The sequence below is a fragment of the Peromyscus leucopus genome, chromosome 6, assembly GCF_004664715.2.
Source record: "Peromyscus leucopus breed LL Stock chromosome 6, UCI_PerLeu_2.1, whole genome shotgun sequence".
NCBI lineage: Eukaryota > Metazoa > Chordata > Mammalia > Rodentia > Cricetidae > Peromyscus > Peromyscus leucopus.
Window position 1 is genome coordinate 76,855,545 of NC_051068.1, and position 18,987 is coordinate 76,874,531.

Consider the following 18,987-nt stretch of genomic DNA (forward strand, 5'->3'; position numbering starts at 1 on the left):
TATTGATACATAGCATTATTACAAATTTGCTTTAAAGTATTTTAAATTTGTGTTACAAAGCATGACAGTTTTGGATTTGGGGGCAACATTTCCTGCCAAAAGATAAAAATCAGAAGTGTTATTCTTAACATCTGTTTGGTTTTGGCTCACAAAGAAATTAATAATTTTTATTGGCTTCATATGAAATTTAACGTTGGTTGACATATTTTTATATGTGGCATCATATTGCACATGAATGGGTAATATATATATGTGTGTGTGTGTGTGTATAGGTATGTGTGATGGCTTGATAGAAAACAGAATTTAAGTCGCTCAAAAAGAAATTTTAAACAATGAACTCCTGATAGAAGCGTTGACAGAATTGAGGGAATAAATGAGGTAGTCTCCTAGAGACCTGCCACAATATGAGATCACTACTATTCCCAGGAAGAATGAGACAAGAGGAAAAAATACCAGAGCCTGGCATGTTCCAACCATTGCAGGCGGGCAAAAGCATCACCCATGAAGACATGAAATGGACTGCCCCAAACACAGTACCAAGCAGAAAAAAAACACAAAGAAATAAGACCTCTTTCCTCCTCCCCAGCTTTTTACTCTGGAACCTAACAGGAGGTCCACCAGTGAGGGAGAGCTCAAAGTGAAGTCTCAGTGAGACACAGAACGGGAGCTGGAGTGAGAGGCAGGCTGGCAAATGGAGACAAACCAGCTTTGGCATGTATGTAATACATGTGTTCACTCAGCACACTTACATAGCACATGCATATGAGGGCTGCTCATGGTTATTTTTGCAAAAGATCCCAACATTTATAGGCACTCATATACATACAAACATATGCAAATACAGGAGATGTTAAATTCAAGTCATTACGGAAAACTCAACTGGTTTGGAAAAGAATTCTGGTCTAGAGAAAGTTTCTAAAAATAATCCCTGGGAACCATGGGGAAGTACTATCTTTCAGTTACACATGTTCTTGAACACAAGTGAAAGCAAGCCAAATACACAGTTTGCACACCACTTCAGTTGAATGTCCTCAGAAGCAAATGCCATGCATGCCCTTTTTCATCTTATGCTTTCCAAGCTCTCCCTTTCTTAAAGTAATGTATATTAATTGTACAAAACACTGGGTTTTGTTGTGACTTTTTCATAAATGCATATAACATAATTTGGTCATATTCACCCACCAGTTACCCTCAAGCATCCCCTCCCTGCCCTCTCGTGGGTCTCCTTCCTCAAAAAATGCACTATCTTCAAGTCTGGCTCATTTCATTAAACATGATGATTTCCAAGTCCATCCACTGTCCTACAAGTAATATGACTTTATTACTTGTGATGACTGAGTGACACTCCATTGTGTGCATCTGCTCATACACTTGTCTGCTGATTGGCACCTGGGCTGAATCTGTCACTTGGCTTCTATGAATCCATGCTTCAGTGAACAAGGAAGTAAATATCGCTGTTGTCTGGTGGCTTTGATTAGGAATATACCCGAGTGTACATCAAAATGCAGTTGAATCACATGACAGCTCTAATTTTAGTCTTTTGAGACACCTCTTCTTTTCTTTATTTTCTGTAAGTTAATCACTCTGAATCGCAATGTATCTCTGACTTGCACTGAGATCTCAGTGTGCTTCTGGTTTGCATTTACTTTGTGCCTAAGGATGCACTAATTACTCATCTGCTCATCTACTGACGAGATTATTTGCTCCTCTGGTATTGGAAGTTCTTTATGTATTGTGGATATTTATCCCCGTTAGATAAATTGCTGGCAAAGAATTGTTCTGCTCTGTATGCTGGTGACTGGTTCTTTTGCTATATAAAAAACCTTTTTAGTTTGATGTAATCTCATTTGTCGATTCTTGCTATTACTAATATTTCCAGACTCCTGTTCAGAAAGGCATTGCATATGCTTATGTTTTGAAATGATTTCCCTACTTTCCGTCAGTAGTTTCCAAGTTTAAGGACTACATTAAGGCCTTTGATTCGTTTTGAAATGGTTTTTGTGCAGGGTTTGAAACCAGATCTAATTTTAGCTTGAGGATAGTCAGAATCTTTTGTAGATGAGAATTTCTTTCAATATACTGTCTGGGCCTCCTTTTTGAGTCAGGTGCTATAGGGGTGTGTGCATTTATCTTATATTTAATTTCACTGATGTGTGTGCCTGTTTTGTGCCAGTACTGTGTTGGTTCTTTTGTTGCCTTATCTCTATAGAATAACTTGAAATAAGGTGTTAGGATACCTCCAGCATTGTTCTTATTGCTAAGTATTGATCTGGCCCATGGGGATCTTCAGCATTTTCACATGATTTTTAGAATTGTTTTTCTAGATGTGTGAAAAGTGTCATTGGAATTTTGATGGGGGTTAAACTGAATCTCAGCTCATTTTCATTAATACAGCCATTATTGTAATATTAATTCTGCTAAACTTGGGAAGTCTTTCTAATTTGCTCTAGTTTCTTCCTCAGCATTATACAGGTTTGTTCTAGTGGTAGGTCTTTGTTTCCATTGTTTCCATGTCTTTGTTGGTTTGTTCATTTTTTTTTTTTTTTTTTGGCTTGGATTTTTGAAGCTACTGTGAATGGGGTTGTTTTCCTGACTTGTTCTTCAGCACAATCGTTATTGGTAGATAGAAAAGCTATTCATTTTTACACATTTATTTTGAATCGTGCTACTTGGATACAAATTGTAATCAGATGTAGACATTTTCTAATGAAGCCTTTAGGGTAATTTAAGTATAGAGTCATACTGCTGGCAAATAGTGATCCTTTCACTTCTTCCTTTTCTATTTATTCTCCTTAATTTCTTTTCATGCCTTATTCGTCTGGCTAAGGATTCAAGCACTGTATTGGATAAGAGTGGATGAAGTGGAGACCCTTGCCTTATTTTCAACTTTAGAGAAAATGTTCTCAGTTTTCCCCCATTCGGTTGTCCACAGGTTTGCGTCTTTATAACCTTCAGGGGCAATCTTATTCCCAGTTTTCTCAGGACTTCCAACATGAGGGGAAGTTAAATTTTGTCAAAGACTTTTCTACATCTACTGAGATGGTCATGTGATTTTTGTCTTACATTTGTGTATTTTGAACTATCATTGCTTCCCTTGAATGAAAGCTATTTGATTATGGTTTATGAATTTTGTTTTTTGTTTTGTTTTGTTTTGATATGTTGTTGAATTTGATTTGAGTTTACCAAGGACTTTTACAGCTATGTTCCTTGGGCATACATATTGGCCTACAGTTACATTTTTGTTGTGTTCTTCATTGGGTTTTATATTATGGTAATTACGGCTTTGTAAAATAGGTTTGGGAGCGTCCCTGAGCGTCCCTTCCACTTCTCCTTCGAAGGCATAGCTTGAGGAGTATTGGTGTTAGCTCTTCTTTAAATGTCTTGAAGAATGCAGCAGTGAATTATCTAGTCCTCAGAGGTTTCTTTTGCCAAAACTATTGATACTTCAAGTTCATAACTTATTATAGATTCATTTACGTTGTATATATATTCTCTTGGTTTGATTTTGGCAGGGCACCAAAGTGTGGAAATATATGTATGTCTCCTACATTTCCCAATTCATACCAATTAATATGAATATTCAAACTATTCTCTAATAATCTTCAGGATTTCGATGGTGTTTATTGTAACATCCCTCTTTTTATCTCTAACTTTATTCATTTGGGTCTTCTTTCTTTTGTTTGCATTGGCTACAGTTCATCAGTTTGGTTATTTGTCCAAAGAACCAACTCTTTCTTCCACAAATCCCGTGTATTGCTCCTTTAATCTCCATTTCATTGATGTCTTCCCTCATAGTTTTTATTTCTTCCCATCTACTAATTCTGAGTTTGTCTTCTTGTTTTTTAAGACCTTAAGGTTCACCATTAGGTTATGTATCTGAGTTCTCTTTCATTTTTCAATGTAGTTATTAATAGCCATAAAATTTCCACTTAGAACTGTCCTTGCTGTATCTCAAAGACTCTGATGAGCTATATTTTTGTTTCCATTTGATTCTAGAAATTTTTAAAGCTCTTTCCTGAACAATCCACTAATCATCAAAATGTGAATTAGGCAAGCACCCTGTCACTGAGCTAGACCCCTGTCTGCTTTTACTTTTTATCTTTGACAGCATCTCACTTAGTTCCCCAGGCTGGCCGTGAACTTGTAATTGGGATTTCAGGCCTGTGAAACGAAGTCCACTTCACCTTTTTATTATCCCTAATTCTAATACCCACCTCTTCCATCTTTGGAAAGCAGTCCATCCTTTGTTAATCCTGACTTCTTATTCATGGAGTCACATAACAGAAGCTTCTAATCTACCATTCCTCTGCTTTTCCTTCTATTCTATCTTCTAATTTTTCTACTAAACCTTTAACTTATGTTTCATGTTCTTAACATTCAGGTGCTCTTTATTTTACTTTAGGTTTTTACTTTACCTTATTTTATTTTTGGAGATAGTGTCTCATTTAGCCTAGACAGGCCTCAAATTCCCTCAGTGGCAAAGAATGGCTTTAAACTCTTGGTCCTCTCACCTCCAACTCCTAAGGGTTGAGATCACATATATGTACTACCATGCCTGACTTAGAGCTCTTTTTCATTGTTATTTTTGTTTTTTTACCATGAAAATTCAGAACTTCTTTTCCACACTTGATATATCATTCCTATGCACATTTTTCCTTTTATTAAAAAAGGAGTATTCATATTCATCTATCATTGCATTTAGAATTAGATGAATTGATGTATCCTCCAATATTTTTTAAAAATATATTGCTTGAGAATTTCCTACATGAATTTAATTTTTTACTCAAATCCACCCTCACTTCCTCCCTTTTAATTCCTCTCATACCCCCACTACTTTTCTTCCCAAGTTCATATACTCCTTTTAAAAATTATTATTTCATATATGTATGCAACGTATATTGGTCATACTCATCCCTCACTCCATCCCTCCAACTTCCCCTGACTTCTTCAGCATATCTTCCATCTCCCTCCCAACTTCGTATCTTGTGTGTGTGTGTGTGTGTGTGTGTGTGTGTGTGTGTGTGTGTGTGTGTGCTGATTGGAATATATATGTAGTAGGACAGGCCCATAGGGTCAAAGAAATCGGCTCAAACCAGTTGTCAAGGCTGCACATAACATACTTCCTTATGAGCCAACCTGGAGTCTACCTGAGGGCCTAGCAACAGGCGTTATCAGAGTTCCTAATCACTGTCAGAGTTCCTGATCACTCCCAGCCAATGAGGGATGGCCACACAATGCCACCAGATTGGGACACAGTTTGGATGCTGGGAGGAGAGTATATAAGGCCTTCCCTGTCATTGAATAAATGAGTCTGCTGTTTGCCTTCAAATGATTCCCAGTGTCTGTGTCATTGATTGATGCCATGTGCCTTCTCACCTGCACATCATTATATTAGGATCCAGCAACATTTATGTGTGTGTGTGTGTGTGTGTGTGTGTGTGTGTGTGTGTGTGTGTGTGTGTTGTGGGATATATATGTGTCTCATATATATTAGTGGGGCACTAATTCCAATCAGTGCTACCTATATGTATGTGTATGGGGTCATCCACTAAGGTATGGGCAACCTACCAATGGATGCCCTCCCAAAGAAAAGTCATTCTCCCTCGCTCATCAGCCATCAATTACCAATAGCTCTTGAGCTAAGGGTGGGACACTGGGAGCCCCTACTCTTTCACGCTGGGATTTGTAACTCTCTTGGTCTTGTGGAAGTCTTGTGTGGATAACATAGCTGCAGTGAGTTCGTGCTGTAACAGCCATGCCATGCCCAGAAGTCAGCCTTTCACAAGTGTTCCTCCCTTCCCCCAGCTCTCACATTCTTTCCAACTCCCCTTCAGTCTTGGAGGGGACAGGTTGATGCAGATATTCCGCCTATGGCTGAGCACCCATGGTTGCTCATTCTTGGCATTTGGAGCAGTTCTAAGATTCCACATTAGGCAGTACCCACTGCATTAAGAACCTGCTCTCACCAGAGCCAGGAGTAGCACAGATCTATGGGTATAAAGATACATTTTAGAAGGGGTTTTGAGATCCTGACCATTTGGTAAAAACAACTTCAGTAGGTTCTCCCTGGGGTCTAAGGCTTCCCTAGCCATGAGTGTTAACCACATTTACAGCATGGGACAGGCCTCAAATCCAATCAAGAGAGCAGCCAATCTGCTTTTATAAATTAACCGAACTCAACCCTATGCAAAGAGACAGTCTCAGTTCATCTGTCTTCACTGCCTTATAAGATTCAACTATTAACCACAGTGAAGGTTGCTGGATACCTGCCATGTTTCTCCATTCTCTGCTAGTCACATGCCATGCACAGGAAAGCAGGGGCATTCTCACCTGTGTGTGTCATCAAAAACCTATGAGCCTGGAAAGCAGGCACTCTCTGCTTCTCGAGAACCTATAGCATGTGCTGAGACTCAGTACATACCTGTGAATAACTAAATGAAGATTGCTCAAAGTTCCTCCTCACCAGACCTCAGCTCTCCCCTTTCATTACACCATTGCCTGTATTCCTTGAGGACAAAAGGCTGGTCCAGAGTAACACATTGCAAACATTCAAAGAGGAGGAAGTCTGATTGATAACTTTAAGATTTTTTAAAAATTGTATCTAGGGGCTGGAGAGATTGCTCAGTGGTTAAGAGTAGGGCATTCAGTTCTCAGCACCTACACTGGATGACTCACAGTTGCCAGGGAAATCTGTCACCCTCTTCTGACATCTACAGGCAAGGTACCTGCACTTTGATGCATATAGCACAGACACACATACACACACACAGAGAGAGACAGAGACAGAGACATAGAGAGGCTAAAAATAATAAACTATTCTTTGTGTTCATGTGTGTAAGCCTGTATGAGTGTAAATGTATCATGAGTGCCGGAGGCTGAGGAGTTCAGAAGAGGGCATCAGATATTTTGGAACTGAAGTCACAGGTGGTTGTGAGCTGCCATGTGGGTGCTGAGAACCCAGCTCAGGTCCTCTACAAGAACAGTAAGCCCTCTTAATTTCTGAGCCATCTCTTTAGCTCCAAGAACTATTTTCAAGTGCCATCTACTGTGGGCATTTGTCTGTTTTCTCCTGGTTCTGTTGGTTTCTACTTCAGAAATTTAGAACCTCTGCCATGGGATATTTATGATTATATTTTCCTGATGAATTCATCATGATGTTCTTGTTTTATTGTCATGAAATGGCTCCTTTCTCTGATCACAGACCTTGACTTGGATTCTAGTTGTACATATTCCTCTGTGAAGTGCCTATTAAAATATTATTGGGCTGTGTGTTTTTTCATTGTAAAAATTCTTTATATATTACAGATAGATTGGATGTGTTTCTGAATATTTCTCTCAGGCTTATGTGAGACTTTTTCCCCATATGTGGCATGTCTCTAATTTTCTTGTTTTTTTATTTTTATTACTTTTTTTTGGTAATTTCATTCCATATATTTTAGACATATTCTTTTCTCACCTCCCTACTCACTCAGCATCATGACAAAAAGCAAGAGTTTTTAGTTAATGCAAATTAAACAAACAGTTTTAACAATTCAATATGTCAAGAGCTTTATATTCTGTTCATAAAATGTTTCCTTTATCTGCTTTACATAGATTCCTTGTAGAAGTTTTATATCTTTAAATTTTGCTTTCACATCTATGATTGGTTTGAAGATAAAATGTGCATGAGGACTAAGTGTTGAGGTTCTTTTTTCTAAAAGAATACCCATTTGTTCAACTCTTGTCCTGGAAAGACTGTCTTATTCTGAATGACTGACCTGAATTCTTCACTGAAACAGTTCACTGTGTGTGAGTGGCTCTAATTCTGAATTCTCTGCTCATCCCTTATCAACATCACAGACTTGTTTACTACAGCTTGACAATAATTCTTAAATTTATGTATATTAGTACTCCAAGCACCTCCCCCTGATAAAAATTATTTTGACTTAAATCGTTTGCTGCTTCCTAAAATAGTAAAATGACTTTAAAACAAAAACAAAACAAAACAAAACAAAAAAAACTTTAAAGAGCATTCTGTGATTTGCGTTGGAATGCCATAGTATCAGTGGTTAGGAAAAACTGTGACTTTATCAATGTTGAGTTTTTTAAAACAGGAATATAATTTTCCCCTCAATTTATCAAGAGCTTTAATCTCACCGAACAGTGTTTTGTAGTCTTTGTTACACAGATAATGGGTATTTACTCCTAAGCAGTCACAATTTGATAGTATTGTAAATGATAATATTTATACTTGATTTTCCAGTTTACACACTAGCATATGGAGCTGCAATTAATCTTTAAATATTTATTTTATATCTTATGACTTTAATAAACTCATGACTTTCTCCACTTTTTTGAGATCCCTTGGGATTGTGTAGTTAGTGGGATGTAGTAAAATATTGACAAGAACTAGTAAAGATGAACACTTTTCCTTGTCTACCACACTGAGAAGGAATGTACCTTTCCTCCATTGAGCATTTTATTAAGCATAGGTGTTTTTCTGGACGTCATTGTTTAGATTGTTTGATTTTATAGGGAATCGCCTGTGTGCCCTCTCTTGCTGTGATAAAACACTGACCAAAACCACTTTGGGAAGGAAAGGTTTGTCCAGATTATCAGCCACACTCCATCACCAGAGGAAACCAGGACAGGAACCTGGAGGCAGGAACTGAAGTGGAGACCACAGAGGAATGCTGCACACTGGCTTGTTCCCCACGGCTTGCTCAGCCTGCTTTCTTATATCACGCAGGACCACCTGTCCAGGAGTGGTACCATCCACAGTGGACTGAGTCCTCCTGCATCAATCATTAATCAAGAAATACCCCCCAAATATACCCACAGGCCACTCTGATGGAGGCAACTCTTCAGTTGAGGTTTGCCTTTCCAGATGACACTAGTTTTTGTCAACTAAACAAAAACCAGCATTACATGGTCATACTTTTTTTGAGAGTGGCTGTTCCACTTTTCATTCATGCTTATCATGTAGGCATGATCTATAGTGTGCCTGCTCCATTCCTCTACCTTTAACCCACTCCTTCTTGTAGCAGGCTTTCTTGAACTGCCAGCCCCCAAGTCATGACATGGAGACTTACGATTAATTATGAATGCTAGGCCTTAGCTTAGGCTTGTTTCCAGTCAGCTTTTTTTTTAAACTTAATTTAGCCCATTTCTCTTCATCTATGTGCTGCCCTGAGGCTTGTTTACCTCATCTACATACTGTCCATCCTGCTTTCCTGCTTCCTCCGTGGCTGGCTGGTTGGCTGGCTCCCCTTTTCTCTCTGCCCACCAGCCCTGCCTATCCATCCTCTGCCTAGCTATTGACTGTTCAGCTTTTTATTAGATCAATCAAGTATCTTAGGCAGTCAAAGGTGAAACAGCAATACATCTTTTAAATGGTTAAACAAATGCAAAACACTTTTACATAATTAAACAAATGCAGCATGAACAAATGTATCTTTACATAGTTAAGCAAATATTCTTTTCCACAACACCTTTTTTTTTTTTTTTTTTAAAGCGAGTTCCTTTCAGGCACTATATATTCAGGTCTTGCATTTGTGTCCTGTCCAATAGCCTCTACAACTGAAATGTTATTCCATTTCCATCCAATGCAATTATCGATATGATCAGTGCAAATCCACCACTTTTACATTTGTTTTTCATTAGAAAACTTGATGCTACTCTGCCTGCTGCTAAGGTCCCATTTCTTTTTTTCCCTTTAGTCTTTCAAATCGAATAGTTTATGTTGAGTGGCTCCAAGTTTAGTCTTTTTTCCCTACCGTATCTTCTATGAATTCTATCTTGCAAGTCTTCATACCACATAATGTATTTTCCTTTCTGTACTATTTCTTCTATCAATATGTTTTCTCAAGCCATCTGACCAAGTAGCAAGAGCTGTCCTCACCTGACTGTCATTTCTATTAGTGTTTCCATGTTGACGTTCACTTCTATTGACAATTTACTCCTTCTTTTGGTCATATATTCCTTCTTGTTGCATCTAAAAAGGATTTCATGGCTTATTGGATACTATTAACTCTGCACATCTCAATTTATTGTCTTTTCAAAAAGGAAAATTATGCTTTGTTTCCACAGGAAGTTGAATTATTTTCTGATGATCTTGCTTCTTTCTGAACTTGTCCTCAAGTGCCTTATCTTTTTGAATCTACGCTAGGACTCTTTCCAGAATAGTTTCTTTTATAATGAGGTGTTGCCCTTTAGAAGTCTTTTGATTGATAGAAATTTTCTATTCTAGCTAGTTGGAACATAGTTCCTCCCCAGGCATACATGAGATCTAGTCTCTGCTTGTGGAAATTCACTCAGTGTGTGTGCACTTCATCATCCATCAGTGATGCAGACAGACATCCACTCAGATTTCTTCTTCTTTTTCTATCTAGCTTCCTCTGCTACAGCACTCTGCTCATGAGTCTTGCTTATCTCCACTCCCCTGGCCTCTGGCATTTGTATCAGGACCAAACAAGGCTCTTAGGATATGTTTTGGTTTAGACTGTGTTTGTAAGCAGAGAGCAATCACTCACAGATTTCACCTCCTGTGTTTCCTACCTGTCAGGAATCCAGAGTCCATGCTCTCCAGTGTCTACTGGCGAAAACATAGTTCTATTTTCTAGTTGTTTATGGATATAAGGTAAGTCTATTACTCCACCATGTCCAGAACTGATTTATTTTTTTAAACAAATTGAAATAAAATAACCAATCTATTATATAATTCTATACAGGCTTAGGAATTTTTTTTCTTCTCCACAGTCTAAATTTCCATCTATCTGAAGAATTTCTTACAGTCATATCTGATCAAATTGGTTTTTTTTCTCAGATTTTCTTTATCAAAGATATCCTTATTTTGCCTACACTTTTGAAGTAACTTTTTTTTTTTTTTTTTTTTTTTTGGTTTTTCGAGATAGGGTTTCTCTGTGTAGCTTTGCGCCTTTTCCTGGAACTCACTTGGTAGCCCAGGCTGGCCTCGAACTCACAGAGATCCGCCTGCCTCTGCCTCCCGAGTGCTGGGATTAAAGGCGTGCGCCACCACCGCCTGGCTGAAGTAAACTTTTGCTGGGTATAAAAATCCAGACTGATGGAGTTTGCTTGTTTTGTTGTGGTTTTTCTTCAACACTGGATTCAGTGTTTTCTCTTTTATTCCACTATTCTTGGTATGCTTGATCATCCTTGGTGTCTATTAAGCCTCTCAGATATATAAGTTTATGTTCTTTCATAGAATTTGGGACTTTTCCTGTATTTTTTCCTCCCTGTTCTTTCTTGCCTCCTCTGAGTCTGTCTCCCTATGTTGGTGCCAGCTGAAAACCTGCTCAGTTCATCATTCCAACTCTCATTCTCTATCGAGGTTTTCTGGGATATCTCCTACAGTTGGATACATTAAAATCTGCATTAGGATCTCTGGAGGAACATAACCAGGGGTGGGGAGCTTCAGTCTTTAGATGGGGATTTATTTCAATCCCTATCAGATTGGGGCTTTCTGCAGTCTAGAAAGGCAGAGAACCCAGTAGCTTCTCAGTCCAAGAGGCTGGACACCTCAGCAGTCTCCATCTGGTACTGAAAGCCTGGAAGACCCTGTGAAGGGTTGGTTGTGTTGAACCCAGACTAGAACACTGAAGATGCTAAAGTCTGATATCAGCAGAGGATCACAGTACTCACAAAGGTATGCGCATGCACATGGCTTTTTCCTCAGAACCATTTATACGTAGGCCACTGGGTCACACTCAGTTATTCCTCTCTGGAAACACCTTCACAGTGGTACCAAGAAGTGTGCCTCCCAGGTGGTTCTAAATCAAGTCAGCAATTAAGAATAGCCATCACAAGCCCCACCTTGCTATCCAACCACATTTCTTTGTGCCATTCTTAATTTTCAAATAAAAACAGCATGCTATAACTGTCACACATTCCATTATAGATGTCCTAGTTGTTCCCACAGAGAAAGTTGTAGAGTCCCTTTAGAAATGCTTGCTCTTTTGATAGTCCATAACTTAAATGTGATAATATGAAGATATGATAATACCAGTGTTCCCATTCCCATTAATATGCATGTGTATATACACAAACATATTCTTCAAAAAATGGAAAAGAAAAGCTTATGGTCACAGACTATACCTAGTATTTATAACTACTTTCCTCTGTTATCCACCCCACAGTCTCTCCATCCTCAGGAAGCACCTAAGCAAACCTTGGCTCTTTACCTGGCTAGGTGACCCACGTATTCATTCCTAAAGGCCATTTAGCAGTATACCTAGATTGGGCTGCTGGAGTTTCCCATTGACTTTAACCCCATGGCATGATAAAACCAAGCACTCTCTTGCACACCAGGCATACTCTTTCTTGCCTCACTATGGAACAGTAGCCCAACTTCCTCCAGTTGTCTGGACCAATAACCCTTCCCACACTGTAATGCCTTTCTCTTAGCCTGTTGGCTCAGAGCATTGAGAGCCCAAACTGTCCATGGAGAAGGTGGAGCTTCCAGTTCTATAGAACGTTTGTTGCCTCTCTTGATAAATGATGCGCTTCTTCCTCTGGAACCAAGGCTTCTAGGCCAACAGAGCATAAGGTTATAGGATCAGGAAGCCAAATTTTTGCAGGTGGTGACTAGGTCACTAGCAGTGAGAGCAAGTGGTGCTATATTAATTAGTGTTCTCTAGAGTAATATAACTTATAGAATGAATGAAAAAAATATATATATGGGATTTATTAGAATGACTTACAGACTGCAGTCCAGCTAATAAAACAATGGCTGGCTGTGAATGAAAGGTCCAAGAATCCAGTAGTTGCTCAGTCTATGAGCCTGGATGTCTCAGCTGGTCTTCAGTAGACACTGGAATCCTGAAGAAGTAGGCTGTAAGCCAGTGAAGGAGTGGACTTGCTAGCAAGGTGAGGGCAAGCAATCAAAGAGCAAACACTTCCTTCTTCCATGCCTTCATAGAAGCTTCCAGCAGGAGGTGTGGCCCGAATTCAAGGTATGTCTTCCTGCTCAAGACCAGGGTTAAAAGCAGATCTTCCTACTTCAGAAAAGCAAAAATTCCTCACTGGTGTTCCATCCATTTGGGGATTTTAGTGCGTTCCAGCTGTAGTCAAGTTGACAAGCAAGAATGGCCATCACATACCATTCTCATTTCTCTCCCTTGGCTCCTGGATCTATGAAGCCTGGCTGTGGACAAACATTAACATATGTGAGACAGTTATGTGGAGTATATAAAGCCTTCTAGAGCACCTTGCCACCTGAAAGCTATCACTGCTTGGTGATTACTGCATGGTCACCCTGGGGAAATAGTGCTGTGTTGAAAGCTCAGTGTCAGTCTCTGTTGCTAGCACTAAGTTTCAGCCACAGCCAAGTCATTCTTGATGAGTAAGAGACTATGTTAACAAGCCCGTACATAGTCTCCATCCTTGTCACCATGGCACCCGTTAATGGACTCACTGTCCAGGGACAGAGACTGACTGCTGTCTATAAGATGGAACATTCTAGCTACTTGATCTTTGACCCCTCCTAGGCTTGTCGCCTCGTGAGAAACACTGACGCAGACAGAAACGTCTCCACACTCTCTGCCCCTTTGGAAAAATCTGTTCACTCACCTACCTCTTTTCCTATGTCTTTCTTATCATTTTCTAACCATCCTCCTTCCAAGCCCCTGACCATTCCCCTGGATACACAGCCTTTGGATCAGTATATAACCACACATCTGGCTGTTTTCCTTCCAAATAAACTGTAATGTATACTTCCCCAAGTTCTTCCTGCTGGGAGGCTTCCCCTTGCCGCTGTTATTCAGGGTTGTCCAAGAAAGGGGTCGCAGGACTACAGCTCTCCACTTTCAGTATGTGCCTGTATAGCATGCAGAAGCAACTGCAGAGCAGGCCCTAGCTGTCTCTTCCTCAGTAAACTAATCATAAACACATTCCACGAGGCTATACAGGAACAAACGGCATTGAAGCAGGAATAGGAACCATTGTGTAACTTATATGAACCTTTCAGTACCTGCTTGGGACTGATCATGTGACTGTCACTTCCACCGAATTAGGGACTGCTGCTATGCATGTCTAATATTATGGTTTAGAAGGTTAGATGATAACCATTTCATAGGCACCCAGGTCACATGCTAACTTGTGGCCAATATTTATCATTCAGTTTCCCCTAAGATCCAATAGCAGGCCAAGAGCTAGCTCTCAAAGGGAAGTAGTCACCTGCAGATATCAGTAGGGCCTTGCTTCAAACTCTGAAAGGCCTCCACTGTGAATCATCTGTGCGGGCCTGCCACAGGCTCCAAACAACATCCCTATGTGCCATCAACACCTCAAGTGCCACCCAGTCTGAGGAAACTCATGAACTAAGAGGAACAGTCGCCTGCAGCAGCATGGACCTGCTACAGGACCATTTCCTGTTCTGAGCTACATTCACACTAGTAGCTTTTTGAGTCATTTGTTCTACGGGCCAAAGTAATGCACTTGAGGGGAGAGTGTACTGGCTCCCAAATCTAAGTAAGTTCACTAAGCCTTGTGCTTCTTTCTTTGTACTAGAAGTCAGATGTGACGCCTTACCCTTCACTGTAGAAAGGAAGTCTGCATTCTCCACAGTAGTGACTTCTGGAAAGCTGTTATGGTAAAAAGCCTGTTTTTGTTCTTTTGAGGGGCCTGCCACCCAGCTCCCAAATAAATCACACAGAGGCTTATTCTTAATATGTATACTTAGCCTTAGCTTGGCTTATTTCTTGCCAGCTTTCCTTAACTTAAATTATTCCATCTAACTTTTGCCTCTGGGCTTTTCCCATTCTCTTACTTCTGTAAATCTTACTCTTACTCCATGGCTTGCTGTGTAGCTGAGTGGCTGGCCCCTGAAGTCCTTCTCCTTCTCTGGCTGCTGCTGCTGCTGCTGCTTCTCCTCCTTCTTCTCCTCCTCCTTCTTCCCAGACTTCTCCTTCTACATATTCTCTCTTTGCCTGCCAGCCCCACCTATCCTTTCTCCTGCCTTGCTATTGGCCGTTCAGTTTTTTGTTAGGCCATCAGGTGTTTTAGACAGGCACAGTAACACAGCTTCACAGAGTTACACAAATACAACATAAACAAAAGTAACACACTTTAAAATAATATTCCCCAACAAAAAGCCCTTGAATTTGGTTGGATTTTTAGCCATCCTCTCACATGCAAATGCCTTATCAACAAGTTCAGAGTGGCTGCTACTTCCTGTTTACTTGGTCCAATCAGTGAACTTTCATCACTGTAATGGACCAACTCGAACCCCATAGAAGACAGGAAGTAAAGATCCAGGTGAACTAAGTTATGACGCAGGGCCAGAGAGCTAATACACCTTTGAAATAGAGAGGTGAAGGTGTACTATTACCCTTGTTGGCTAAAAGTGCATTGTTGCTGATGGTCCCTAGGGACAAGGATGAAGATAAAAGCATTTACTGGCTGTATACCAGGTAACAGGAGATGTGTTAATCTGCTGAAGCCAGCAAACCACAAATGTTTCCAGCAGCTGCAATTAGAGTTCCCACTGGATTAGGCTAATAATAATCAGCTGTCAGTCTATGACATCAATCCACCTTCTGTTAAATGCAGACAATGTGATGGGAACCACCATCCCTGCGTCTTTCAAGTTCTTTATGGTGACACTACTCTCTACAGTTCCTTCAGGGATGTGATACTGATTTGGGTTCAATTTCCCCAGGTAGAGGTGTCTTTGAGTGACTTCCGTTTGGCCTTCCTAATCATAAAAGCCCTCACTTACAGGTCTGGCAACCAAGTAGAGATATATATGGCAATTATTCATTGTTGGTCTGGGCAAATAACCACAGGATGAGTTAACATACCCACCGGGCCGATTGTGAGTGAGACCTTGGCTGAAACTCATTAATAACCTGACCTTCCTAAGTCCTTACTTTGATTGGATGGCTATCAGCCTTGCTGCTTAGGAGCTCACGGAATCAGCATCGGTTCAGAGACATTGTCCAGAAGGCCCTGAAAAGTCTGGGTATTTCCTTTTCCTTGATGTACAGTTACCCAGGTTAAAGACCATCGTTCCTTTTGGGAAAGGATAGGGGGAAAGTTCTGGGTAGTGTAACAGGATTTTTCTCAAGGGGACCTGGCCTTCCTTCATTCAAGGGGTTCTGTGTCCATGCAGTAACTCCTCAGGAAATTGGTTGAGGAACTCCAACTCTCTGTTGCTGTGATTCAAGATAGCCTTTCAGTCATTTGGTCTGGAATTATTCTGCTTATACACACCAAGCAAAAAATTCAGTTGGCTTCCCAAGATGTTTGCTTCTGATTGTGCTAATTGGGCAAAATACATATGAAGAATTTGGGGAACAAAGATGGCTGGTGAAGCCTGAGAGACCCCTGGAGGGTAGACAAAAAAAAAAAAAAAAAGAGTCCGAAGGGCCCGCAATAGCTCCAGAACAACTGGTGTGGGGGGGGGGGCTGCTTTTTAAATGTGCACTCACAAAATTGGAGGAAGAGACGGCAGAACCACGTGCCCCACCTCAGGCTGCCAGCTGCAAGCAGAGAAGTCGTTCCTGGTCAGTCTTGGGGCTGCTCCTACCATGTCAGGGAGAGCTGCTGCTCCCTGGAGCTCTTGCAGAAACAGATCACTACTGAATAGGGCCAGCCCTCCCTGGGACAGAGCTGCCACAGCGGTAGCCTGTGCTGTCTGCCCTTCTGGGAGAGCGCCGGGCAGCAGCCTTTGAGCCTGCCAAGACTCAAGGTGGTAAGCAGAGGGCAGAGAGGTCTATGGCAACCAGGAGCTTGCATAGAACCTGCCCCTAGATGGCCTGCCTAGCTGCAACATTCCCTTGACTCTGGACAACATCACCCCAACTCTGGGCAACAGCAAGATATCTGAGACGAGTTTCAGCAATGGTTCTGTGTTTATGGTGCTTCAGAAACCAGAAACCTTGAACCAGACCAACAACTCATTGCAATACATATTTTGCATGCAAAGCTGTTTGGGCAAAAAAAATTAAAAATTGTATATTTAAATACACACACACACACACACACACACACACACACACACACCACAGTTTCCAATGCTACTAAGATGAATGAATATTCAGTGGAGAGATGGGAAAGATAGTGGAACAGAGCGGTGAGTAAGTGATGGAGTGAGATGGAACTATAGACTGTGGTGGTGACAGGTGTGAGAGAAGCCTGAGGTGGATGGGGAAAACATGTTGTTATCAAGTAGGGCCAACAGGGCAGTGTGCAGCAGCCTAGAGCTTGCACTCTGACTCAGCCCCCCAACATGCTGCCCTGGTTCTGAGCAACAGAAGGATGTCCAAGATGAAGCCTGATGCAACCTGAATCTGTTGATGTCTGTGGGCCATGCTGCTCTGGGGACCATATTGATGTTAGTGGCCGGCATTTCCACCTGAAACCATGGTGATGTCTGGGTCCATGCTGCTGCCAAGAGCCATGTCTGGATCCAGTGGTTGTACTGCAGCTGGGGTCTGTGTTGATGTCCTTGGACCGTGTTACCGCTGGAAGGCTATTCAGATGTCTGCGGTCTGTGCTGTAGCCTGAACCCATGTTGATGTCCTTGGCCTATGCTACTGAGGGCTGTAATGGGGTCTGTGGCCAGTGCAGCTGTGGAGGGCTGTGCTGACATCCATGGATGTGGTTGCCTCTGGAGACCATGCTGAGGTCCTTGGCACATGCTGACACCAGAGACTATGTGAATACCCGTGGTGCCTGCTACCACCAGAAAGCAAATATAAGTCCATGAACCATGCTCCCACTGACTGTGAGGGGCAAGGAAGCTACCTACTTTTGCTGTGGTATTGGTGAATGTAGACTCATAGTTGAGAAAGAAGGACATAGAAGGCCTCTGTGACAACCCCTACTGCCATTCCCACCCTGCCCCCCCCCCAAAGTAACAGCCCAGACAGGAAACCATCATCAGATTGTGATAAAGGTGCTGAAGTGCAGCTCTCCACAACTGATGGCTTTTGGAGCAGGTGTGGGTGAGGAAGGACCCAGTTTTCTTTAGGGGGCTGGCCACTGGAAGTTTGACCACGCTCCAGTGAGCATATGGGCAACACAAATAGGACTTGTTCTTTTTTTTCCTTTTTTCTTTTCCTTCTTTTTTTTTTGGGGGGGGGTCCCAAGGATGGGGCGGCAGACTTGAGGGGACTGGGAAGTGAGTGCACTCAGAGTTCATGATGTGAAATTCCCAAATGATCAATAAGAATATTGGGGGGGGAGATTTGGGGTGTCCCTTTCCACAGCTTTCCTTGATATGATTTTCTCTCTAGTATGTGGCCATGTTGGTGGCCCCATCATCCTCTGGCCCCACCTAGCAGTAAGCCTAGAATTTTCTGCTTGGTGTTGTCACCCACCCCTGAGTCTTCTGCTCAATCAACCGATTCTCACTCCGTGTCTTTCCTCCAGCGTCTGGCCTTGGTGTCGCTCTCTAGTGGCTTTAGTAAGTGGCGTGGCTACAGTCTACAGACGAGCCAGTTCATCTGAAGTGCTCTCCCATGACCAGAAGCCCACTCTTGTCTACACCCATCAGATCAAACAGTACTTTACGATTACATGCCTCAAAATCTCTCTCCCGGAGTACGGTTTTGTTTTTGCCTTTTAATTATTTTTCTACTTTGTAGCACTCTAGAAAATACATTTCTGTGCAAACGAAGCCCAATTTTATTTTGCCACTTAAGCCAAAGAGCTGTCTTTATTTATTCTTTAATCTTTAAACTCTATTTACCTGAGTGCACAGTTGCTTTGAATTTTCATTTTATTTCTGCCAGTATCCTGTGTAACCAAGATATTTCTTGTTCTCTGAGTCCACTGGCCCTGAAAACAACTTAATCCCTGCTAATACTCAGCATTACAATGCTAATATTATGTCGATGCCGAAGGAAGTTTGGCTCTTAGGATTGTGTTGTAGAAAGAGATTACTATAAGAATAGAGGAGATAAGGGTTGGTTCACAAGTCCCTGATCTTTTTCTTCTTGTGCTGTAAGGTCATTGTCCCTGTACCTGGAGAGCAATGGAAACCTT